Source organism: Notamacropus eugenii, chromosome 1 (assembly GCF_028372415.1).
Source record: "Notamacropus eugenii isolate mMacEug1 chromosome 1, mMacEug1.pri_v2, whole genome shotgun sequence".
Taxonomy (NCBI): Eukaryota; Metazoa; Chordata; class Mammalia; order Diprotodontia; family Macropodidae; genus Notamacropus; species Notamacropus eugenii.
The window spans coordinates 448787240-448807565 of NC_092872.1; positions in this window are offsets into that span (position 1 = coordinate 448787240).

A 20326-nucleotide genomic window follows, 5' to 3' on the forward strand; every position below is an offset into this window, starting at 1 on the left:
TCAGAGGAGTGTTACACCACTGTCAATTTTCAGACGTCGCCATCAAGCGAAAAAAATTACATCCCGTTCTGACGAGCGACTAATCAAGGCAAGGCGAGAGGGTCTGCCATAAATTACTCCATTCCGAAATAAACCACACAAACAGACCGATGATAATAAATGTAAATTATTTCTCTGAAGAAATTTTCTTGGTATATGAGTAATACGAACCATCAGGAAGGCGTCTTCCTTAACATTAATTACAGAAGATGACAAGTGGGTTGATGACTGGGAAGGCTCATTATCTGGGAACATATTCACAAGTTTGCAATTTGTGCGAGATGTACTCGGGCTAAATTAATCTCCCTCCTTTGCATGAGCCTCTTCTAATTTTCATGTTATTAACAGGTTTGCAGTATCACTCAGTGCCTGTCACTCTAATCAGGTTTCAGCGTGTTCGAAAAAGCAGAGCGTCATTTAGAAGGATAAGTCCCTATAATGGTGCTCTCTTTCATGTGGAGAATTCTACAAGGCTGCTTTTAATAAGGTCCTTTAATCATCTCCCTTTGCTCAACTTTTGGCCCCTCTGTTTCTTTATGAAGAGTCATTAGAAGACTTTGAAGTTCATCAAGGATGAAAAATTCATAACGTTGTTAGGGTGAGGGGCAGGGGTGGGGAGGTAGCTGGGAAGCCAGGGAGTGGGCTGGGAAGTGTTCAGCTCTCCCCTTCTTAGGGTCCCTGTGTGATCACCAGCAGCTTGGGCTTTGCTTTGTCCTGTTGCCATCTATCTCTAGCTCTTTGTTCCTTCTCTTGAGAACCAGCAGCCTCCTGGTGACTGGACCATTTAGAGCTGGAAAAGGACCTTAGAAACCATCTAGTTTAATCTCTTCATTTTACAGGTGAGGAAACTGAGGATCAGGGAGGTTACATGATTAACAGGGGTCATACAGCTAATACAAAGAGGGAGGATCTCAATTCAGATCTTCTGACTCTAAAACTTGGTGCCCTTTCCCTCGTATGATATTTCTTCTCAGCTAGAATTCAGCCAGGTGTAAGCTGGAGTTCACATCCTATAAGGTCTTGTCCCAATGGGGGAAAGTAATATTGTCTGTGTGAGGGTATTGGGTCTTCCTTTCACAGCACAGATCTTTGGAATGTTCCTCATAGATCTTCTGTGCCTGTCTCTCACAAGCATTGCATCCTCAGTGGGTAATCACAGATCAGTGGAGCAATTCTCCCAGGTGCAGGAAGTTCAGGGAGTCCCTCAAGGATCTCTGACAGAGCCCTCATGGATTCAGAATTCTCAGGGCATAGCTTACACTCTTGGGGTTTCCTGAACAGATATAGCTTCAAGAGTGCCCAGCTACTTGAACTGGTCACCATAGTATTTTGGAATTTCAAGTTATTAATGTCCAAGGGCTTTAGTCCCAGTATTTTAGGTCTAGTCTTACTTTCATGGACAAACCCAGTCAGAACTAGACTCTTCTAAATATCATTGATGGCCAGATCCTTCCCTACATCTGCAGGAGGGGGCTAGAGTTGAGCTAGTAGCTCTTCTTCTGATAGACTTAACTAGGCCCTTGGAACATTTTCAAAGGCAGGGGCCTATGGACTAAGGTGAGATCATTTCCCATCTGTTAATGCTGACTTAACAATGGTTCAGCCAGCTCAATATCAGTTCTGAAATCCCTCCAGTTCCCAAATAGGGTTCCTGAAATAGAGATATGTAAAGGAATGCTGCTCTCCCGGAGCTGGGAAGGCCATGTACACTCGTATGTGTTGGTTATTTGGACTGTCTCTACCTTCCAGGGTCCAGGGACAATAATGCAGGGGGAGCACTGGCATGGTACTCCCTCTTCAAACACCAGGGAACTGAAGGTGGTGACTGCAGGGAGTCAAGGCCTAAGTTCTGGGTTCCCAGGGACCCTAGACTTATTTTTTAAACTTCATCTGTGATTTCATCAGTTTAGACCATCCTAGTAAGGGAACTTTCTTTGCTCATTGCTATTGTAGATTGGAACCTTCTCTGCCACTTAGAGTCTTAGAGCAAGAGGCCTTAAAATTGTGTCATACATGTATTACCTATATCGAATTGCTTACTGTCTCAGGGAGGGGTGAGGGGAAAGAGGAAGAAAGAGATTTTGGAACTCAAAATTTTAAAAATGAATGTTAAAAATTGTTTTTACATGTAATTGGGAAAAACAAAATATTATTCAAAAAAAATTTTGTGTCATAAACCCCTTTGGCAGTCCAGTGAAGCTTAAGTATCCTTTGTCAGAAAAAAAATGTTTTTAAATGCATAAAATAAAATAGGATTACAAAGGAAACCAATTATATTCAAATACAGTTATTAAAAACAATAAAAACAAGTTCACAGAGCCCAAATTAATACCCCTCCCTTAGAGAGTTATCTGAGGGGCAGAGAGGAATCACATAGTACGTGTCAGAGGTGGGACTTAATCTAGGTCTTCTTAGGTGTGAGGTCAGTTCTATAGAAACTATGCCATGCGGCTTGTCGGAATTAGTCTGAAGTCACACATGATACCAGCTTGGCAGTTCCATGCCAGGATAATGGAAGATGCCACATGATAGAGAAGATGCTCCAGGTGTGGAGCATGAACTTGGCTCAGCGTCAGGCCTGATAGTGGAAGCCCTGGTCTCTGTTTTGAGTTGGGTGTCTGAGGTCCCAAGTGGGTCATCTTTTCCTGCCTCAAGGTGGGGGAGAGGGGAAATGTCTGAGGCCTTAGCCTGAGCAGGCTCTAAAATAGTAGGACTAGAACTGGGAGGGACGTTAGAGTCCAGCTAACCCAGCCTCTTATCTGATTTTATTATTAGTTAATTTATTAACTTTTAGTTTCCACAGTCACTTCCATAAGTTTTAAATTTCCTCCCCCTCCTTCTTCTCTCCCTCCCCAAGATGGCATACAATCTTATATGGTCTCCACACATAATTCCTATCAAACACATTTTTACTTTAGTCATATTGTATAGAAGAATTATAACGAGTGGGAGAAACCATGAGAAAGAAAAAAACCCCAAATGATCCTCTTATTTTACAGATGAAGAAATCAAAGCCTGCAGAAGTCAAGGGACATGTCCAAGGACACACTGGTGATGGCGGAGCCCAAATCCTCTGACTCTTTCCACTCTACGTTCTACCACCGTTCCCTTCCTACCCCAGGGCTGTGTCTGAGAAGCCCTAGTTCTCTGCCTCAGACCCTAAATATTGAATAGTAAGGGTCACAAACAGATCCCCGGGACGCTCCTCTAGATGTCTCCATCTGAGCTGGCATTGATTCATTAATTACTTCTCTTTAGGTCATTGGATTAGTTCTAAATACACCTAATTGTGCTGTCGTTTAGTTCATGGCTCTCCGTCTTCTCTTCAAGGATGGTTTGAGAGATTCTGTCAAATGCTTTGCTCAAATCCTAATAAGTCTACGGCATTTTCCTGCCCTTCTAGCCTAGTAACTCTCTCAGAAAAGGAAATGAGATCGGTCTATTGTGGTGATGCCATGCGGGCCTTCAGTGATTATTGCTTTCCTTTATTAAAAAAAAAAAAAGATTGATCGATTTTATTTTTGAGAAGCAATGTGACACACTGGATAGAAAGCTGGCCTCAGAGTCAGGAGGACAAGAGTTAAGTCCCTACCTCTAACATATACTGACTGTGTGACCCTGGGTAAATCACTCAACTTCTTTATGCTCCAGGGCCTAGTGATAGGGAACCTGCAGCCCTGAGGCCACATGTGACCTTCTAGGTCCTTGGGTGCAGACTTTTGACTGAGTCCACATTTTACAGAACAAATCCTTGTATTGAGGGGATTTGTTCTGTGGAGTTTGGATTCAGTCAAAGGTCTGTACTTGAGGACCTAGGGGGCCACACATGGGCTCGAGACAGCAGGTTCCCTACCCCTGCTAGGCAATTCTTCAACAGGAAAATGCTGACCTGTACAGGTGGAGTTCTTCATTGTGGAGTTCCCCATATCAATGAAATTCTAAGTCCAGTCTCTAGTTTCTTTCTATCTTATTTATTTCCAAATATATCCCTTCTCCTGTGGGCATCCCCCAAGGGTTAGTCCTGAGCCTCCCATCAACGCAATAATCTTATCTCTGTAGATGATTCTTAGATCTTTTTATCCAACTGTAACCTCTTTCTCAAGTTCCAGTTTCACATCACCAACTGACTATTGGGCATCTCAAACTGAATGGCTCATAGACATCTTAAACTCAACACATTCAAAATACTATTTATTTGTATTTTCCCCATAAAACCTTCCCTCTCCTGAATTTTTCTTTTACTGATGAGGGCAAAAGCATCCTCCCAGTCACCCAGGGTTCCACCCTAGGTGTCATTCCTTTCTTCCACTCACTCCACGTAACCAGTCTATTGCCAGGACTTAACGTAGCTGTGTGGTATAGTGCAGGGCTTTTTAAGCTTTTTCCCCTTGTGACCGTTTTTCATGTTTTATCAGTGTGGTTGGTGTTGCATGGCCTGAGAACATGCGCAGTGCAAAGTTCACCTACATTGTGTTCACAACCAAAGCTACAGTGAAGTCATGTGATGCAATGCTGCCAGAAATACCTCAGATTCATTACTCATTTGGTTTTTAATTAATTTTTAGTCATTGAATGTTCATAAACCTTTTTCTGTTAATAATTTTTTTTGTGATCCTATATGAGGTTGGCAGCTCACAATTTAAGAAGCCTTGGATAGTGGACAGAACATTGAGACTGGAGTCAGGAAGATCTAATAATAATAGCAAAAATTTATATAGCAATTACTATGTTCCCGGCAATGTGCCAAATACTTTACATTTATCATCTCATTTGATCCTCACAACAACCCTGGGAGCTGGATGTTATTATATCCCCATTCTACGGATGAGGAAACTGAGGAAAACAGAATGACTTGCCCAGAGTCACACAGCTAGTAAGTGTGACTAAGACTGCATTTGAACTCGTCTACCTGACGTCATCTAGACACTCTACCCGCTGTGCCACCTAGCCACCCTGTCTGAGATGTGAGTTTTTATATCCTATTCAGCTCTTAGTACTGTACCTGTCACATAGTAGGCACTTAATAAGTGTTTATTGAATGAACTGAATGAATATGGTAGGCACTTAATAAATTGTATGTTGATTTGTTAACTTGACTTGTAACAAAAAATAATAATGAAGGAAAAAGTAGTTTGTCAAAACTAGCCAAGTCTGTTCGATATCTACAGCCTCCCATTTCTATAAAAGGAGGGAGGTGCACACTCATCTTTTCTTTTCAGTCCAAATTGGGTCATTATAATGACAGCCTTCAGTGTAGAGAAGTTTGTTGTTCTCTTTTCCATTTACATTGTTACAGTCCTTGTGTCTATTCCCCCCCTAGTTCTGATTGCTCGCAAACTATTCTTTTAATAATACATTTTAGAATTCTTGAATTTTTCCCAAAGGTAGTGTCCCTTCCGTTCCAAAGAAAACTTTTAGCTCAGATATTCTACATCCTAAGGTCTCCTTAAGTCTAGATGTCCTGTCAGTCTACAGAACACATTTCTGAAACACAGTGGTGTTGTATTATGAATGGTCAGGGAGGGTGGACTACAGAACTCAAACCAATAATAACTCAGGGGTGACATGAAGTTATATAAGCACTATAAAGTCTATGAAAACTCATGGCGGAATTAGCAGCTAAGTTTTAAGACTGTAAGTAATATGGTAAACAAGTAATGATGGGCCAACTTCAAGGTTAGGAGGTCAGCACTGCATTGCGATATAATGAATCCGTTCACATCCTCCTCAAAGATCCACAGGGTCTGGGGCAAAGGTGGGCAAGGGACGCCCTAATAGATCTTTGAGTCAGAGGAGGAAGTGTTTGAGAAAAAACCATAAGTTAGCTCAGGAAACATAAACTACCATCAGAGTGAGAGCATAACATAGGGTGCCTATCACGTATGCCTTAGACAGTTCTACATATCCACAGGTGATCTCTTGAAGAAGGAGCAGAGGAATGAGTCAGGTCATGGGTTTTCAAATGGCACATGGGAAGTTCCTGTGTTTTGACTGTGCATACACATTTGATTCCATAGAGCAAATTACAAACTTAAAATGTCTCTTACAACAAAGTGTTGCTTAGGCATAGATCAAAATCATCCAAGATTCCTTGAAAAGAGTAACATCAGAAATAACTTTATTCAATGACTCTTTGATTGATTGAAGTTATATCTTATTCTTGACACATGACTAGCCCACCTTTTCCCATCATATATCTTTCTGTTGACATCTTTAGGTCACTTCTTTGCACAATGCTTGGTTAATAAAGTGTTTGAGGCTACTCACATCCATACATTTTTCCATTGTCCTCTGTTTGATTCTCAACTTGAAGTCATTAGAGACTATATAGCATTTCATGACTTTCATTCTAGAGCAAAAGTCCCTCACCTTTTTTATATCCTCATCTTTTATATATTTTATATCTTTATTTTTTTATACCCCTTTGGCAGTCTGGTGAAACCTATAGATTTCTCAGAATGATGTTTTAAGTGCATAAAATAAAATAATATAATTATAAAGCGAACTAATTATATTAAATATACTGTAGTTATTAATATATATTTTTTTAAAAATTCAAAAAAACCCTAGGTTAAAAATCTCTGATCTGGAAAATCACTGGAAGAATATCGTTAAAATGATGAGTGTCTGTTTCAGAGAGACGCTTAGGGTCATTAAAATTGCTAAGAAAGTTTCTGTATAAAATCCCACCTGCTCTATTCCTCTTGTTAAATTCCAGGCTCATAGTCCATGCATAGTGTCTGTGCAAGGTATTTGTACTAATAGACAAACTCTATAGACTGCCTATCTGATAGCATATCATAGTTAAGACAAGAGTTATTCTTCATCCACTTCATTTTTCTAGTATGAATAGCTAGACTGAACTTTTTTGAGTGATTAAAGATATCATTTAGGAGGCTCTACAATGTTCCAGGGATTGGTGTAATCAGCACAATTCCATCTGCACACAAGAATGAATGGAAAATCTGACCATCTATGGAGAATTCCACTTGAACTTTCGGGTGGATGTCTTTCAAGATGGTAGCAAACACCTTTGATGAGCATGTGTCTCCCTGTTTTATGCCTTACATGATATCAATAATCAAAGGGTTATTGAATAAAGTTATTTCTGATGTTACCTCTTTCAAGGAATCTTGGATGATTTTGACAAATGTGTAAGCAACACTTTGTTGGAGGAGAGTTTTTAAGTTTCAATTTGCTCTGTGAATGTGTTTGTATAGTCAAAAACCAGGAAGGACAGTGGCATCTTGTGTTCTCTACATCTTTCAAGTTATTATGTTATTGTAAAGACATCTTCTACATCCAGGTGAAGGCATTGTCCAAAAGGAAGGAAAACTGTCCCTTTGGGAAGAAGCCCCAGTGTTAGATTCTAGTCTATATGAGCTGAAAGTCTTTGGAGGATCTTAGGGCTTGCACTACATTTTGGATTATAACATTGTAGAAAGGTGCAGAAAGTATTGAGTAACAGAAGCCATGTTGGAGTGCTAGAAGTTGCAGAGAGGTAGATTTTAGGTTGATATAAGGAAAAACTTCTAAACAATTAGAGTTTTTTCAAATTGGAATAGTCTGCCTCAGAAATAGTGAGCTCCTCATCACTAGAGGTATTCAAGAAGAATTTGATCACCACTTGTGTAAACAGGATTCCTGCTCAGGTAAGGGTTGAAAAAAAGCAGCAAACTTCACTCCCTTAAGTAAATGCAACTTCATTGTGGGTTCCTTCTCCCCTCCCCCCACCTTATGCCTGGCCTTCCTAACTATGACTGAACATTTTGCATACTGAACAAAGGTGGAATGAAATTTGCCACAAATGTGAATCAAGAGAGTTATTTAAAAAGGGACAAAAGATTTAGGATTTGGCTTCAAGGAAATATTAAGGGCTGAGAAAATTTTGAGGTGACTTAAAAGTCTCTCATATTTGTATTTCTTCCAGTACTTAGCATAAGTTTTGTATCATAGGTTCTCCGGTAGAATGAAGGATCTGAGTACACTTTGGGGTCCTCTTACTTCTATGGCCTAATGCTTCCCCTGAGATGAAACCAGAGAATGTCCATATCTGGCACTTCCAAGGGTAAGCAACAGCTTCCTTTACAAGTGTGCAGTTTTACAAGGCTTAAATTTAAAGCAATTTTATTTTCTAATTAAGAGATAGAGGAAAAGGTCATATCTGAGTCCATAGAGAGTTAAGAGACCACATGCTCACCACAATGGGAAATATTTTCTATAAAGACTTGAACATTTTCCAGTATGGTTTTCCCAGCAAGCAGGGAGGCTAGAGTTTGTTATTCCCCATCCCTCTATGTCCTCCACCTCCTGGAGCTCAGCTAGAGCCTTTGCTGATGTCAAGGCAATTTAATAACCATTTATTATGTACCTATTATGTCAAAAGCACTGTGCTAGCCAGTGAGGATACAAAGGCAAAAACAAAATAGCCCCTACCCTTAAGTAACTTATATTCTATTGGGAAGGGGATAGGACCATATCTAGCTAGGTACATATAAGGTATATAAAAAGTAAATACAGAGTCAATCGGTAAATAAACACTTAAAATGTTTCTCTGACAAAGCAACTTTAGGAAATAGGGAGGACTAATGACTGGGAGGGGGGTTCAGGAAAGGCTTTTTGGAGGAGTTGGTGTCTGAGTCAGTGGATCCTCGAAGGAAGAAATGGATTCTAAGATGTGGAGATAAAAGTTCTGTCACTCTCCAGACATGATGTGTATGGTCTTCCCCAGAGGACCAGCTTTCCAACCATAGTCCTCCATAGCTCTCCTCTCAGTACCACTGCAGGTCTACCTTCTAGGGTTTGGCTCCTGGCACCCTGAACTCTCCCTTTAATGACACGGACTCAAGTTTGGTTTCTCATGAGTACATGGTACTTGTCTTCATGGTACCAAGTATGGAACAAACACTTTGGACTCCCTACCTCACACAGCTGCTCTTGAAGCTCCAAAATACATCTCATGGCCCAAGAATGTCCATTCATTCGAAAGTTTCACACTCAGATTCCTATAGCCTCTTACCACTAACCTAAAGGACTCTCAGGGTACTATGGGTACCTCTTGCACAGTTTAAATGGTTCTTTATGTTTAACACTATATAGAGCTATGGTGATTTAGGACCATTTCTCTTCTCTCTCCCCCAGGATGAATGGTTAATTTCCTACTCATGTTAGCATCCCTATCACCACCATCCACCAATTGGGTCTTGGAGTTCAAGTGAATGCCTTCATTCTCTTACTGATTCTCTCTCTTTCCTTCACCTTCTTTCAAGGGCAACTGGGTCAGATTATTCAAATTTGGAGAGAGATATCCAAGAAGGAGGAAAGTAAGGTAGGGCCAAATTGTTCCTTGCTCAAGTGCTGTGCTGAGACCAATAAAACCTACCTTCCTGCCTATATATACACAAAAATGAGCTTGTTTTTGGCCTAGATGAAAAGGCAAAAGCTCTGAAGGAATGAATCTCTCTTCTAGGTTATTAGAGAGAATTTAGAATTCCATGAAAGAGTGGAAGTAGTCGAAGGAGAAAACAAAAAAAGAAAAAAAGATGCAAGGGGCAATCTTGTGGAGGATAGGAAGAAGAACCACTGACTGTTTGAAACTAAGTGATCAATACAAGACTCTTGAAGTAACTCTTTAAGAATCTTTAATTCCTAAGCAATCATAATCCACAACTGTTACCAGATGAGAAGCCACCTAGTGATAGTTAGGGTAAGAGGTGGTGAGAAGTAGTGATTGGTGACCCCCTGCTATGGGATACTTTGGAGGCAATTTATGCACTTGATATTAACTTGAGAGGGGTTTGATGTCTTGTAGCAAGTAGTCCGGACCTGAAATATAGCTTGCTGAAACTTGTCAATCCTGATGACCACTGCTTACTCCTAGTGACTCATGTGGGAACAAATGACACCACCAAAAGGAACCTATAAAACATTGCTAAGAATTATTAAGTCATGGGCAAAACCTTCCCTGAAGACCCAAAGGTATCCATGATATTTTCATCACCCTTGCCATTTGGAAGTAGAAGATTCAGAAAAACAAGACTGATTTTGGGGAGTTACAGACTGGTCAAACAGATGATCTCTGAAAATGGGATTTGGATTTTTGTATCATACCTTAAAATACAGCAGTAATGAGATCTTGGTCAGACACAGTATATACCTGATAAGGGGGATTAAAGCACATTTGCCTGTAGCCTTACAAATCTGATTTGGAGAACTTTCAACTATAAAGAATGTAGTGCTGGCTCTTTGTAGTTGCCAAAAACAGGAAATCAAGGGGATGCCCATCAATTGGGGAATGACTGATTAAATTATGGTATATGAATGTAATGGAGTACTATTGCACCATAAGAAATGATGAACAAGAAGATTTCAGGGATGCCTGGAAGACTTATATGATCTGATGCTGAGTGAAAGGAGCAGAACCAGGGGAACTTTGTGCACAGCAATGACCATAGCGTGCGAGAGTTTTTTCTGGTAGACTTGGAACTTCGTAATAACACAAGAACTTAAAAAAAAATTCCCAATGGTTTTCTAAGGCAAAGTGCCTTCCATACTCAGAGAAAGAACTATGGAATTCATTTGCAGAATGTAGCAGATAATGTGTGTGTGTGTGTGTGTGTGTGTGTGTGTATTATGTTTTGATTTATTATATGATTTCTTCCATTTATTTTAGTTCGTCTACATAGCATGACTATAGTGAAAATGTATTCAAGAGGAAAGTATATGTAGATCCTATATAGAATTGTATGCCATCTTGGGGAGGGAGGGGGGTAGTGGGGGGTAGGTGTTTTGGGGGGTAAAAATCTAAGTTTTATGGTAGTTATTGTAGAACATTAAAAAAAAGTTAAGAAAAAAAAAGAATGTAGTGCTGGAGAGGGGTAAAGCTGCCCATAGAGATTTGTCATGTTTTATACCATGGAAAGAAGCAGGTACAACACAAGAGGACAAAGCAGAAGAGAGGATGAATAAGTCATGGAAGGTAGGATTAAAAAGAGACAATAATAAAAAACATAACAGATGTCTTTACAGAAATGCACAATGTGTGGGTAATAAAAGGGGTGAGCTAGGACTCTTAACACAAGGAAGGTAAATTTGACCTCATAGGTTGCAGTGAGTTGATGAAACAGTTCTGAAAAGGTCCAGTGAAAGAGAATGGATAATAGGGTTAGTGAGCAGCTTTGTTAAGAAGATATACTTGTGGTATTAACACTAGAGTCAGAAGACCTGGTTTCAGAGTCTGACACTTATTGTCTACATGATTTTGGGTGAAGCACTTAACCTCCTTAGGGCTAGATTTCCTTATCATAAGGGGACTGGACTAGATGATCTTTGAGGTCCCTTCCCATTCTAAAGCTATTATCCTATACTCTTTATGTGAAGGAATTCAGATACCCAAGTGAGGAAACATGATGGAGGTTGTTAGATGAGGATGATGAAAGGAAGAAATGAAGACAGTTTTGGCTTGGAGAATACTATATACTATCTGGACTAAATGAGAAATTGGGTGAGGAGCTAAAGTCAGAAGGAGGTGAAATCACAAAACTGGCATGGAGGCATAATACAGTACAATAATATTAGGGAATTTAATTATCTGGAAATATTTCAGAGCTCTCTCTCTCATTCTCTCTCTTTGCCTCTCTGTCTCTCTCTCCATCTTTCTGTTTGTCTCTCACACACACATGCGCTCCCTCCCTCCCTCCCTCCCTCCCTCTCTCTCTCTCTCTCTGTCTCTCTCTCTCTGTCTCTCTGTCTCTGTCTCTGTCTCTCTCTCTCTCTCTGTCTCTCTCTCTCTCTCTGTCTCTCTCTCTCCTCAAAGCAGATAATCTGATAAAAAAATTTTCCTTACATTAATGAAAGTTTCATTTGTTTAAAAAAGCAGAGGAAGTGCTAAGAAGAATTGCCTTTCTGGAGTTTCTGACCAACCAAAAGTAACTCATTCCTGAAGTAAAAATTAATGTTGAGGGAAAGTGACCACTTCATCACAGACTGCTTGAGGAAGAAGAGGAAAGATCTGGCATAGTCTGGTGCATGCCATGGATTTTTAGGAAGCAGATTTCAAGAGATTCAGAGAAGGTATAGGTAGGATCCAACGGTCAAATACTTCATAGAGGAAGTTAGTCCCAAGAATAAAGGGAACCACTCAAAAATAAAGTTCCGAAGACAAATAAATAAATAAATAATATGGGTGAAGAGGAAAAGGGAGAGCTGCTCAAAGAATTTGATGTGTTTATTCAGCAAACTCACCACCCAGTTCAGATTTTTCTTTTTTTTAAAATTAATTTGTTTTCAGTTTTCAACAATCACTTCCATAAGTCTTAAATTTTCTCCTCCTCTCTCCTCCCTCCCTGCCTGAGATGGCATGCAATCTTATATGAGCTCTACAATATATTCTTATTAAACACATTTTCACATTAGTCTTATTGCCTAGAAGAATTAAAATGAATGGGAGAAATCATGAGAAAAAACAAAACATAACACAAGAGAAAATAGTCTGCTTCATTCTGTGTTCCAGTACCATGGTTCTTTCTCTGGAGTCCTTTGGGAATGTTTTAGGTCCTTGCATTGCAGTGGAGGGATAAATCTATCAGAAACAGCCCTCAAACACTGTGGCTGTTACTGTGTACAATGTACTCCTGGTTCTGCTCATTTCACTCAGCATCAGTTCATACAAGTTCTTCCAGGCCTCTCTAAAGTCTTCCTGCTCATCATTTCTTATAGCACAATAGTATTCCATTACATTCATATACCACAACTTGTTCAGCCATTCCCCAATTGCTGAGCATGCCCTCAATTTCCAGTTCTTGGCCACCACAAAAAGTACCTCAGATTTTTCCAAAAAAGTTCTTAAAAGATGGAAGTAAATGCGATGAATACAAATGAGTAACATGGTCTATAAGGTTAAGATCAGGACTGCTAAAGTTCAGATGATGATGTGGATGAGGACAGCAATGATGATGATGTTAGCAATAAAAACAGCTAATTTATAGTGATTTAAAGTTTGCAAAGTGCATTATGTTCCACTGGAGATAATATGAGGCTGATAATGAATGTTAATGACAACAAAAGTATTCTTTTTATATTACGTCGGAGACAAGAAGAATCAACACAAGGGAAGGGACCCCTACTTAAGCTGGATGAGTTAATGATAAAAGATAATGTGTGTGTGTGTGTGTGTGTGTGTGTGTGTTCATCCTTCGTTGCCGAAGAAGACCATGCCATCAGAGAAATAATGAATGACTTGCACTTGACTTTGTTTTGAGTGAGGGAGGTCTGTGCAGGTTACCAGCCTCACTTCTCCTCCAGAGCCAGGTGCAGTGGACAGAGCACCAGTGCAGGAGTCAGGAGGACCTGAGTTCAAAAAAAAGATAATGATGGAAAGACTGAACTACTCAGCCCTTATTTTATTTCTGTTCTTTCTTACAAGGAGAATGACCATTGTACAGGAAGGGATAAAACAAAAAAAGGTAAACAAGGACATGAAATAGAAAACAAATGAGGAGCCTGTCTAAATGCCACCAGTCTCTCTTGAGCATACCCCTTGGGAGGATATGCCCAGATCTAGTAAATGTGATTGCTGGGTCACTGTCAGAAATCTTTGAAAAACCAGTGAGAACAGGAAAGGTGTGTAGGACTGGAGAGGAGAAAATGACCCTGATTTTTTTTAAGGAATAAAGTAGACTCTTTAAATTCAAGTGCAAAATTTACATTTATCTCAATTAAATTCCATGTGGTCAGAGTTAGCCTACAGTTTTAAATGGTTAAGATGCTTTTGAATCCAACCTCCAATATCTATCCTTCCCAGCTTGATACCATCTTCTGATTACACTATCAAACCTATAGCTTGATCTAAATTATTGAAAAAATGCTGAATACAAGGAAAAGGGCAGATTACTGGGGCATTCCATTAGATACCCCCTTTCAAGTTGATACTTGGCCATTAGTGACTACTCTTGGGGTCCGGTGATTAACATGTGGATCCCCTAAGGTTCTGCCTTGGGTCCTTTTACTTCTCTTTGTATTCTCCCCTATATATGGGGGTCTGATGGATTCTATTATTATCTCTATGTAGTTGATTCCCAAATCTGTGTTTCCAACTCTTACATCCTGAACTTCAGTCCCGTATCACCAACTACCTATTGGGCATTTCCACTTAGATATTTTGTTGATATTTCAAACTCAACATATTTGGAACTTAGTGTCTTGTCCTCAAACCTGACACCTCCTGTTAACTTCTCTCTGTTAGAAGTACTACTTTTCTTCTAGTCATCCAGTTTTGCAGCCTTGTAACCATCCTTGATTCTCCGCCCCTCCCCTCATCCACATATCCAATCCATTTCCAATTCTTGTCAATATTAGATCCACATCTCATGCATTGGTCCTTCTCTTTGCTCGCATGGTCACCACACAAGTTTGTGCCCTCATCAGCTTTCATGTGAACCATTGCAATAGCTTCCTAATTGGTCTCCATTTTTCCAGTCTCATCCTTCTCTGATCCATTCTCCAGGCTGTTGCCAAAATAATGTTTCTGAGGCATGTATATGATCAAGTCATTTCCCCACTCAAAAATCATCAGTTCTTTCCTATGGTTTCTGTCACCTAAATCTTCAACCTGGAATATACTTCTCCAGAATTATTTGATAGTGCTCTGCTGCCTGAATTCTATGTTCCAGATAAACTGGACTACTTGCTGGTGCCGTAATTCAAAATTATACCCTTGTTTCCCATTTCTTTGCATGGCCTAAACCCTACTGTTATCTTCGCTTATGGCTCGGCTTATATATTGCTGTCTATTTAAACCTTCCCATGTCTCCCAAATTGTTAGTACTCTTCCTTCTTAAATTACCTCACATTTTCATATTTGCTTATATTTTGAATTACAATAAGTAGAATGAAAAGACATTTGAGGGCAGGGACTATCACATATTTTCCTTTGTATCACCTATACCCAGTTCAAATATCTTTCAGATAATAGACATTCAATCAATACTTATTGAATCAAAATGAACTAGAGATTTTAACAAAAAAATCTCTAGTTTGAGGTTAGAGTCTTTGGGATACTGCATTGTATAGATTATTGCCAACCACACACTGACTGCCATCCAGAATCAGTGGAGGCAGAGAACCACTGTTCAAAGTGTGAAAATTACATGTCTTTGGGCAGAATAAATTGTTCCGTTCAATAGCTATGGCCAAGTTAATGGAGCAAAAGTTTGATAATTTAATGACCAATTCAAGTAGCTGCTCTTCTGAAGGCTCCGGGAGGAGCTCAAAGACTTATCAGTAAGGACACCTGAATTCAAGTCTCAGCTCTGGACCTTACTAGCTGTGTAACGTTAGACAAGCCACCTAACCTCATGGGGCCTCATTTTTCTGCCTCTACAAAATAGAGATAATAATAGCTGCACTACCCACCTCCTGTGGTTGCTGTGAGAGAAGCACTTTCTTGAACTCCACTATGGGAATCTGGGGAGGAATAATTATTATTATTTAGTTATCTACCCTGCTCCTCTTAATTTAGTCCAGCTAAAGTTTCTTAGGTTACTGAGTACCCATTTTATGAATTAACATTTTTTAAAACTGTAGTTCTTGGTGAAATTATATGTATACATTATCCTACCGCATTTGGGAACCAGTCTCCTCTTTCTTGGTATTGTGAATACATTCTCTTACCATGCAGGAATCCTCATATCTTTTGTTTGTATGGGACTGGATGTCACATTTTAGAAAGGACACTGGACAGTTTGAGTATGACCAGAAGAGGAAGATTTAGGATCCTGAAGAAACGGGGCATGATGGAACAGTTGAAAATATGAGGGATAATTAACTAATCAAGCAAAAAACAAGTATTTCTTGAGCACTTCTAATGTTCCAGATGAAGCTCTAAGCACCAAGAATGGAAAGAAAGGGGAAGAAAGTTCTTGCCTTCAAGGAACTGCCCTTCTAAGGAGTGAAACCATTTTTAAATAGGGATATACAAAATGTAGGGAGCAGCTAAGTGGCACAGTGGATAGAACTCCGGGCTTGGAATCAGGAAGATTCATCTTCCTGAACTCAACTCTGGTCTCAGACATTTGCTAGCTGTGTGACCCTGGGCAAGTCACTTAACCCTATTCGTCTCAATTTCCTCATCTGTAAAATGAGCTAGAGAAAGACTTCAAGAAAGATTTGAGCCCCCAAATGGGCTCACAAAGAGTCAGACATGACAAACAGCTGAGCAACAGCCACAAAATATATACAAGATATATGGAAGATCATCTTAGAAGGGTAAGAAAGGTTTCAGCAACTGGAGAAAGTCCCCCTACAAAAGATGAAGTTTGAGCTAAATCTTTAAGGAAGCCAGAGATTCAAAGAAGAGTTGAAGAGGAAGAGCATCCCAGTGAGTAGTCATGGAAGTAGAAGATTGTGTATTATGTATGGGAAGCAACAAGCAGGCCAATATAGTTGAATTGTAAAGTTCATGGAAGGGATCAAAATGTAAGAAAATTGGAAATGTGGGAAGGGACAAGGCTGTGAAGAGATTTAAATGTTAAACAAAGGACTTTATTTTTGATTCTGGGGGTAATAGAGAGCCACTAGAGTTGAGTGGTGTGTGTGTATGTGTGTGTGTATATGTGTGTGTATGTGTGTGTGTGTGAGTGAGACAGAGAGACAGAGAAAGACAGAGAAAGACAGAGAGAAAGAAGAGAGAACGGAGAAAGATGTGTGTGAGAGAGAGAGAAAAAGAGAGAGAGAGAGAGGGAGAGAAAGAGAGAGAGAGAGAGAGAGAGAGAGAGAGAGAGAGAGAGAGAGAGAGAGAGAGAGAGAGAGAGAGAGAGAGAGAGAGAGAGACAGATGAGAGAGAGAGATGACCAGACCTGTATTTCAGGAAAATCATCTTGGCAGCTGAGTGCAGAATAGATTAAACTGGGGGAGTGACATAAGGCAATGGAGTTCATTACAAGGCTATTTAAATAATCCAAGCAAGAGATAAGAGCCTCAGCTAGGGTGGTAGCTGTATTAATGGAGAGAAGAGCATATATAGGAGAGATGTTTAGCCTGGAGAAGAGAAGAATTAGCAGGGCATGATATCTGTCTTCAGGCATTTGAATGGCTGTCACATGTCAGAAGAATCAGATTCGTTCTGGTTGGACCCAGAAGGCAGAATTAGTAACAAAGGGTGGAGTTACAGAGAGGCAGATTTTGCCTTGATATGAGGGGGAAATATCCAACCCTGAAATGGATAACCAGGACATAGAATGGATCCCTCATCACTGGAGGTGTTCAAGCAGAGGCTGCGCAACCACTTGTTAAGGACATTAAAGAGAAATTCCTACTTTGGGTATTTAGAGTGGGGAGTTCTCATGGAATCTTTCAGATATAAGATTCTATAATTAGGAAGAATCTCTGGTCTCATCCCCAGGAAAATGAGACCCAAAACAATAAAAACAATAATAATAACAATAACTCATTTCTTTATCACATTAAAGAGCTAGATTGTGCAGTAGATAGAGCATTGGGCTTGGAATCTGGAAGACATCTTCATAAATTCAAATCTTGCCTTAGACACTTACTTGCTGTGCCACCTTGGGCAAGTCACTTACCCCTGTTTTCCTCAGTTTCGTCATCCATAAAATGAGTTGAAGAAGGAAATGGTAAACCACTTCAGTATCTTTGCCAAGAAAACCCCAAATGGAGTCATGAAGAATCAGATATGACTGAAAAATGACTGAATAACAAAAATCACATTAAAGTTTACAAAGTATTTTCCTCATGTTAGTCCCTGAGTGAACTGAATGTTAACTTTTTAGAAACTTCATATAGGCTGTACATTAATAGCGCTGTTGGGAGGGGTGATTAATCCAGGAAACAGCTTTTGATAGACATGACAGGTTGGGACACTTCTTTTCTGAGAAGGCCTTCATTTTGATGGGGAAGTATCATTTTCTCCATTGTGAAAACAATAGAACTGAACCTCAGAGTGGAGATGTGATTGGTCTGGATGACACAGGTAGGCAATGTCAGGGATAGAACTTGAAGTTAAGTCTTCTGACAGTGCTCCTTCAATTACATATGCTGCTTCTTATACAGTGAATTTGCCACAAACTAACTTGTTCCTAGATGTTAAGTTGTGGCTTACATTTTGGAAGCCTCACTTAAATTCTCCTCTATAGGGAAAAATCAAAGGTGGAAGTAGAGTTTTTCACATATGGGCCCAGGGACTGTGTTATAATGAAAGCCTTTCAATAGGGTGAGGTTAGGACTGAAATATACACCAAGGATTCATGGATTATTAGCACAGATATGAGATATTACTTCTAGGCTACATTGTATGTCTTGTTGGGAAGAACGGTGGATTGGGTTCAAATCCTCTCTGATATTTATTATGAGCAAGTCAATTAGTAGGGTTTGATGGTCTTATCTATAAAATTATAGTATCTCAGAGGGTTTTTTATGAGGAATGCACTTTGTGATGTACCATAAAAATGTGAAGTGATAATGATGGTGGTGATTGAGGATACCATATAGAATGAGAAAGGTATTGTTCCTCTATACTTGTCAAGCCACACCTGCAGTATTGTACTTAGTTCCAGGTACTATATTTTAAGAAAGAAATTAAGATCCTGGAATTTGTCCAGAGCTAGACAATAAGGATGAGCAGAAGGCTTGAGACCGCTACATGTGAAGACTGATTGTATTAATGGGAGAAGACTTGAGAGAGACATAATAGCTGTAATAATAAATTTGAAGGACCATCATGTGGAACAGACTTGACCTGCAGAATTAGGAGCAATGGGAGAAAGTTGCTGGGAAGAAAATTTTGGCTAGATGAAAGGAAAACCTTTCTAAATAGAAAACTATTTACTTAGGACGCATGATGCTCCTAGGCAAATGCAGGTTCAGCACCATGAGCAGATCCTGGTTGCAGTCACCTGTGCTGGATGTGAATTCCAGAGAGAGGGTAGGGTCATTATTCACAGACTACCGGATCTACTAGCAATTTTTGAGATTGCCTTGTCTATTTCCCAAGTTTTGAAGTGATACAACCAAGGTCACATGATAAGTTTCAGCGCCAACACAGCTCCTCAGGAACTAAGCAGGGAAAAGAGGAGCTGAGTGTCTGAGACTCTTCTTTTGGGTTTAATACAACCTTCTGAAGGGCAAAGAGAGCTTTGCATTTTGTCTTTATAGCCCCAGTGCTTATTGCAGCACATAGTAGGCACTTAATAAAGGTCTATTAGTTAATTTTGGATTTCATTGCATCGTAAGGTCTTTTATGGGTAGGAAGGTCATAGACAATTATAAAACAGGGTAGGAAAAAGCTGCTTTTAATGTGATGTAATAGATTGCACTAATTAAACCTCTACTGCATATAAACTACTATACTCGGTGCAGGAAGAGATATAAAATTTAGATAGGACAGTCTTGGCTCTGATAGGTCCTGTGGCCCTGTAGGAACATAAGACACCAATAGAGAGAGTAACGATATACAATCTCACATGGGAAATGAATTAAAAAGTTGCAAAATGATGTAATTGTGAGGCCAAAGATTCGTCAAAGAGGGGAGTGGGGTCAGATCATAGAAGACTTCTTGGAGGAGGTTGTATTTGTTTTGATCTTTAATGGTTGGGTAAGATTTCCACAGAGACAGATACAGAGGTCTTCTTTAATAATCACTAGGGAGCAGAGTCATGTCTTACTAGAGGGGGCCCTTTTGGACAGCAAGGAGAGGGTGGAATTACACAAGTACTTATGGGGTGTGGGTACAGGGAGTTTGTGGGGTGGAGCAAGCCAGAAAACTGCCTTTAATAGACATGTTCATTTTCCACGGTAGAGTTTGCCTGCAATAATGTCAGTTCACTTCTCAGTCTGCCAGAAATTCCACAGATAATTGGAAAGAACTAAAAATGAAAACATTACAATTTGCCATGTCATATGTTAACTTTTTCTTATTGTATGATACCCACGGTCCACTGACAGATGCTATGTTATTAACATTTGATTAAAAATCACTTCAGGTCTGAGCCAGCCCGTTGAGAAGTGAACATCTTGACAAGGCTGGTGTATTGTGATTGACAATTAGTAATATTCAGTGTGTCACAACATAGATAGTGTGACTTATTGGTGCTGCTGTAGTGCAACACATTTCATCCGAGCCCTCCAAATTGCTACATAGGAATAAGAAAGAAAATATCGTCTAATTCAGCCGACTTTGATTACCAACAAAGGAGATATTGTACATACCTGTCTCGGCATGCCCAGACCAGATTTCTATCAATCAGTCAGACCGGCACTTTCCCACTCCTATTGG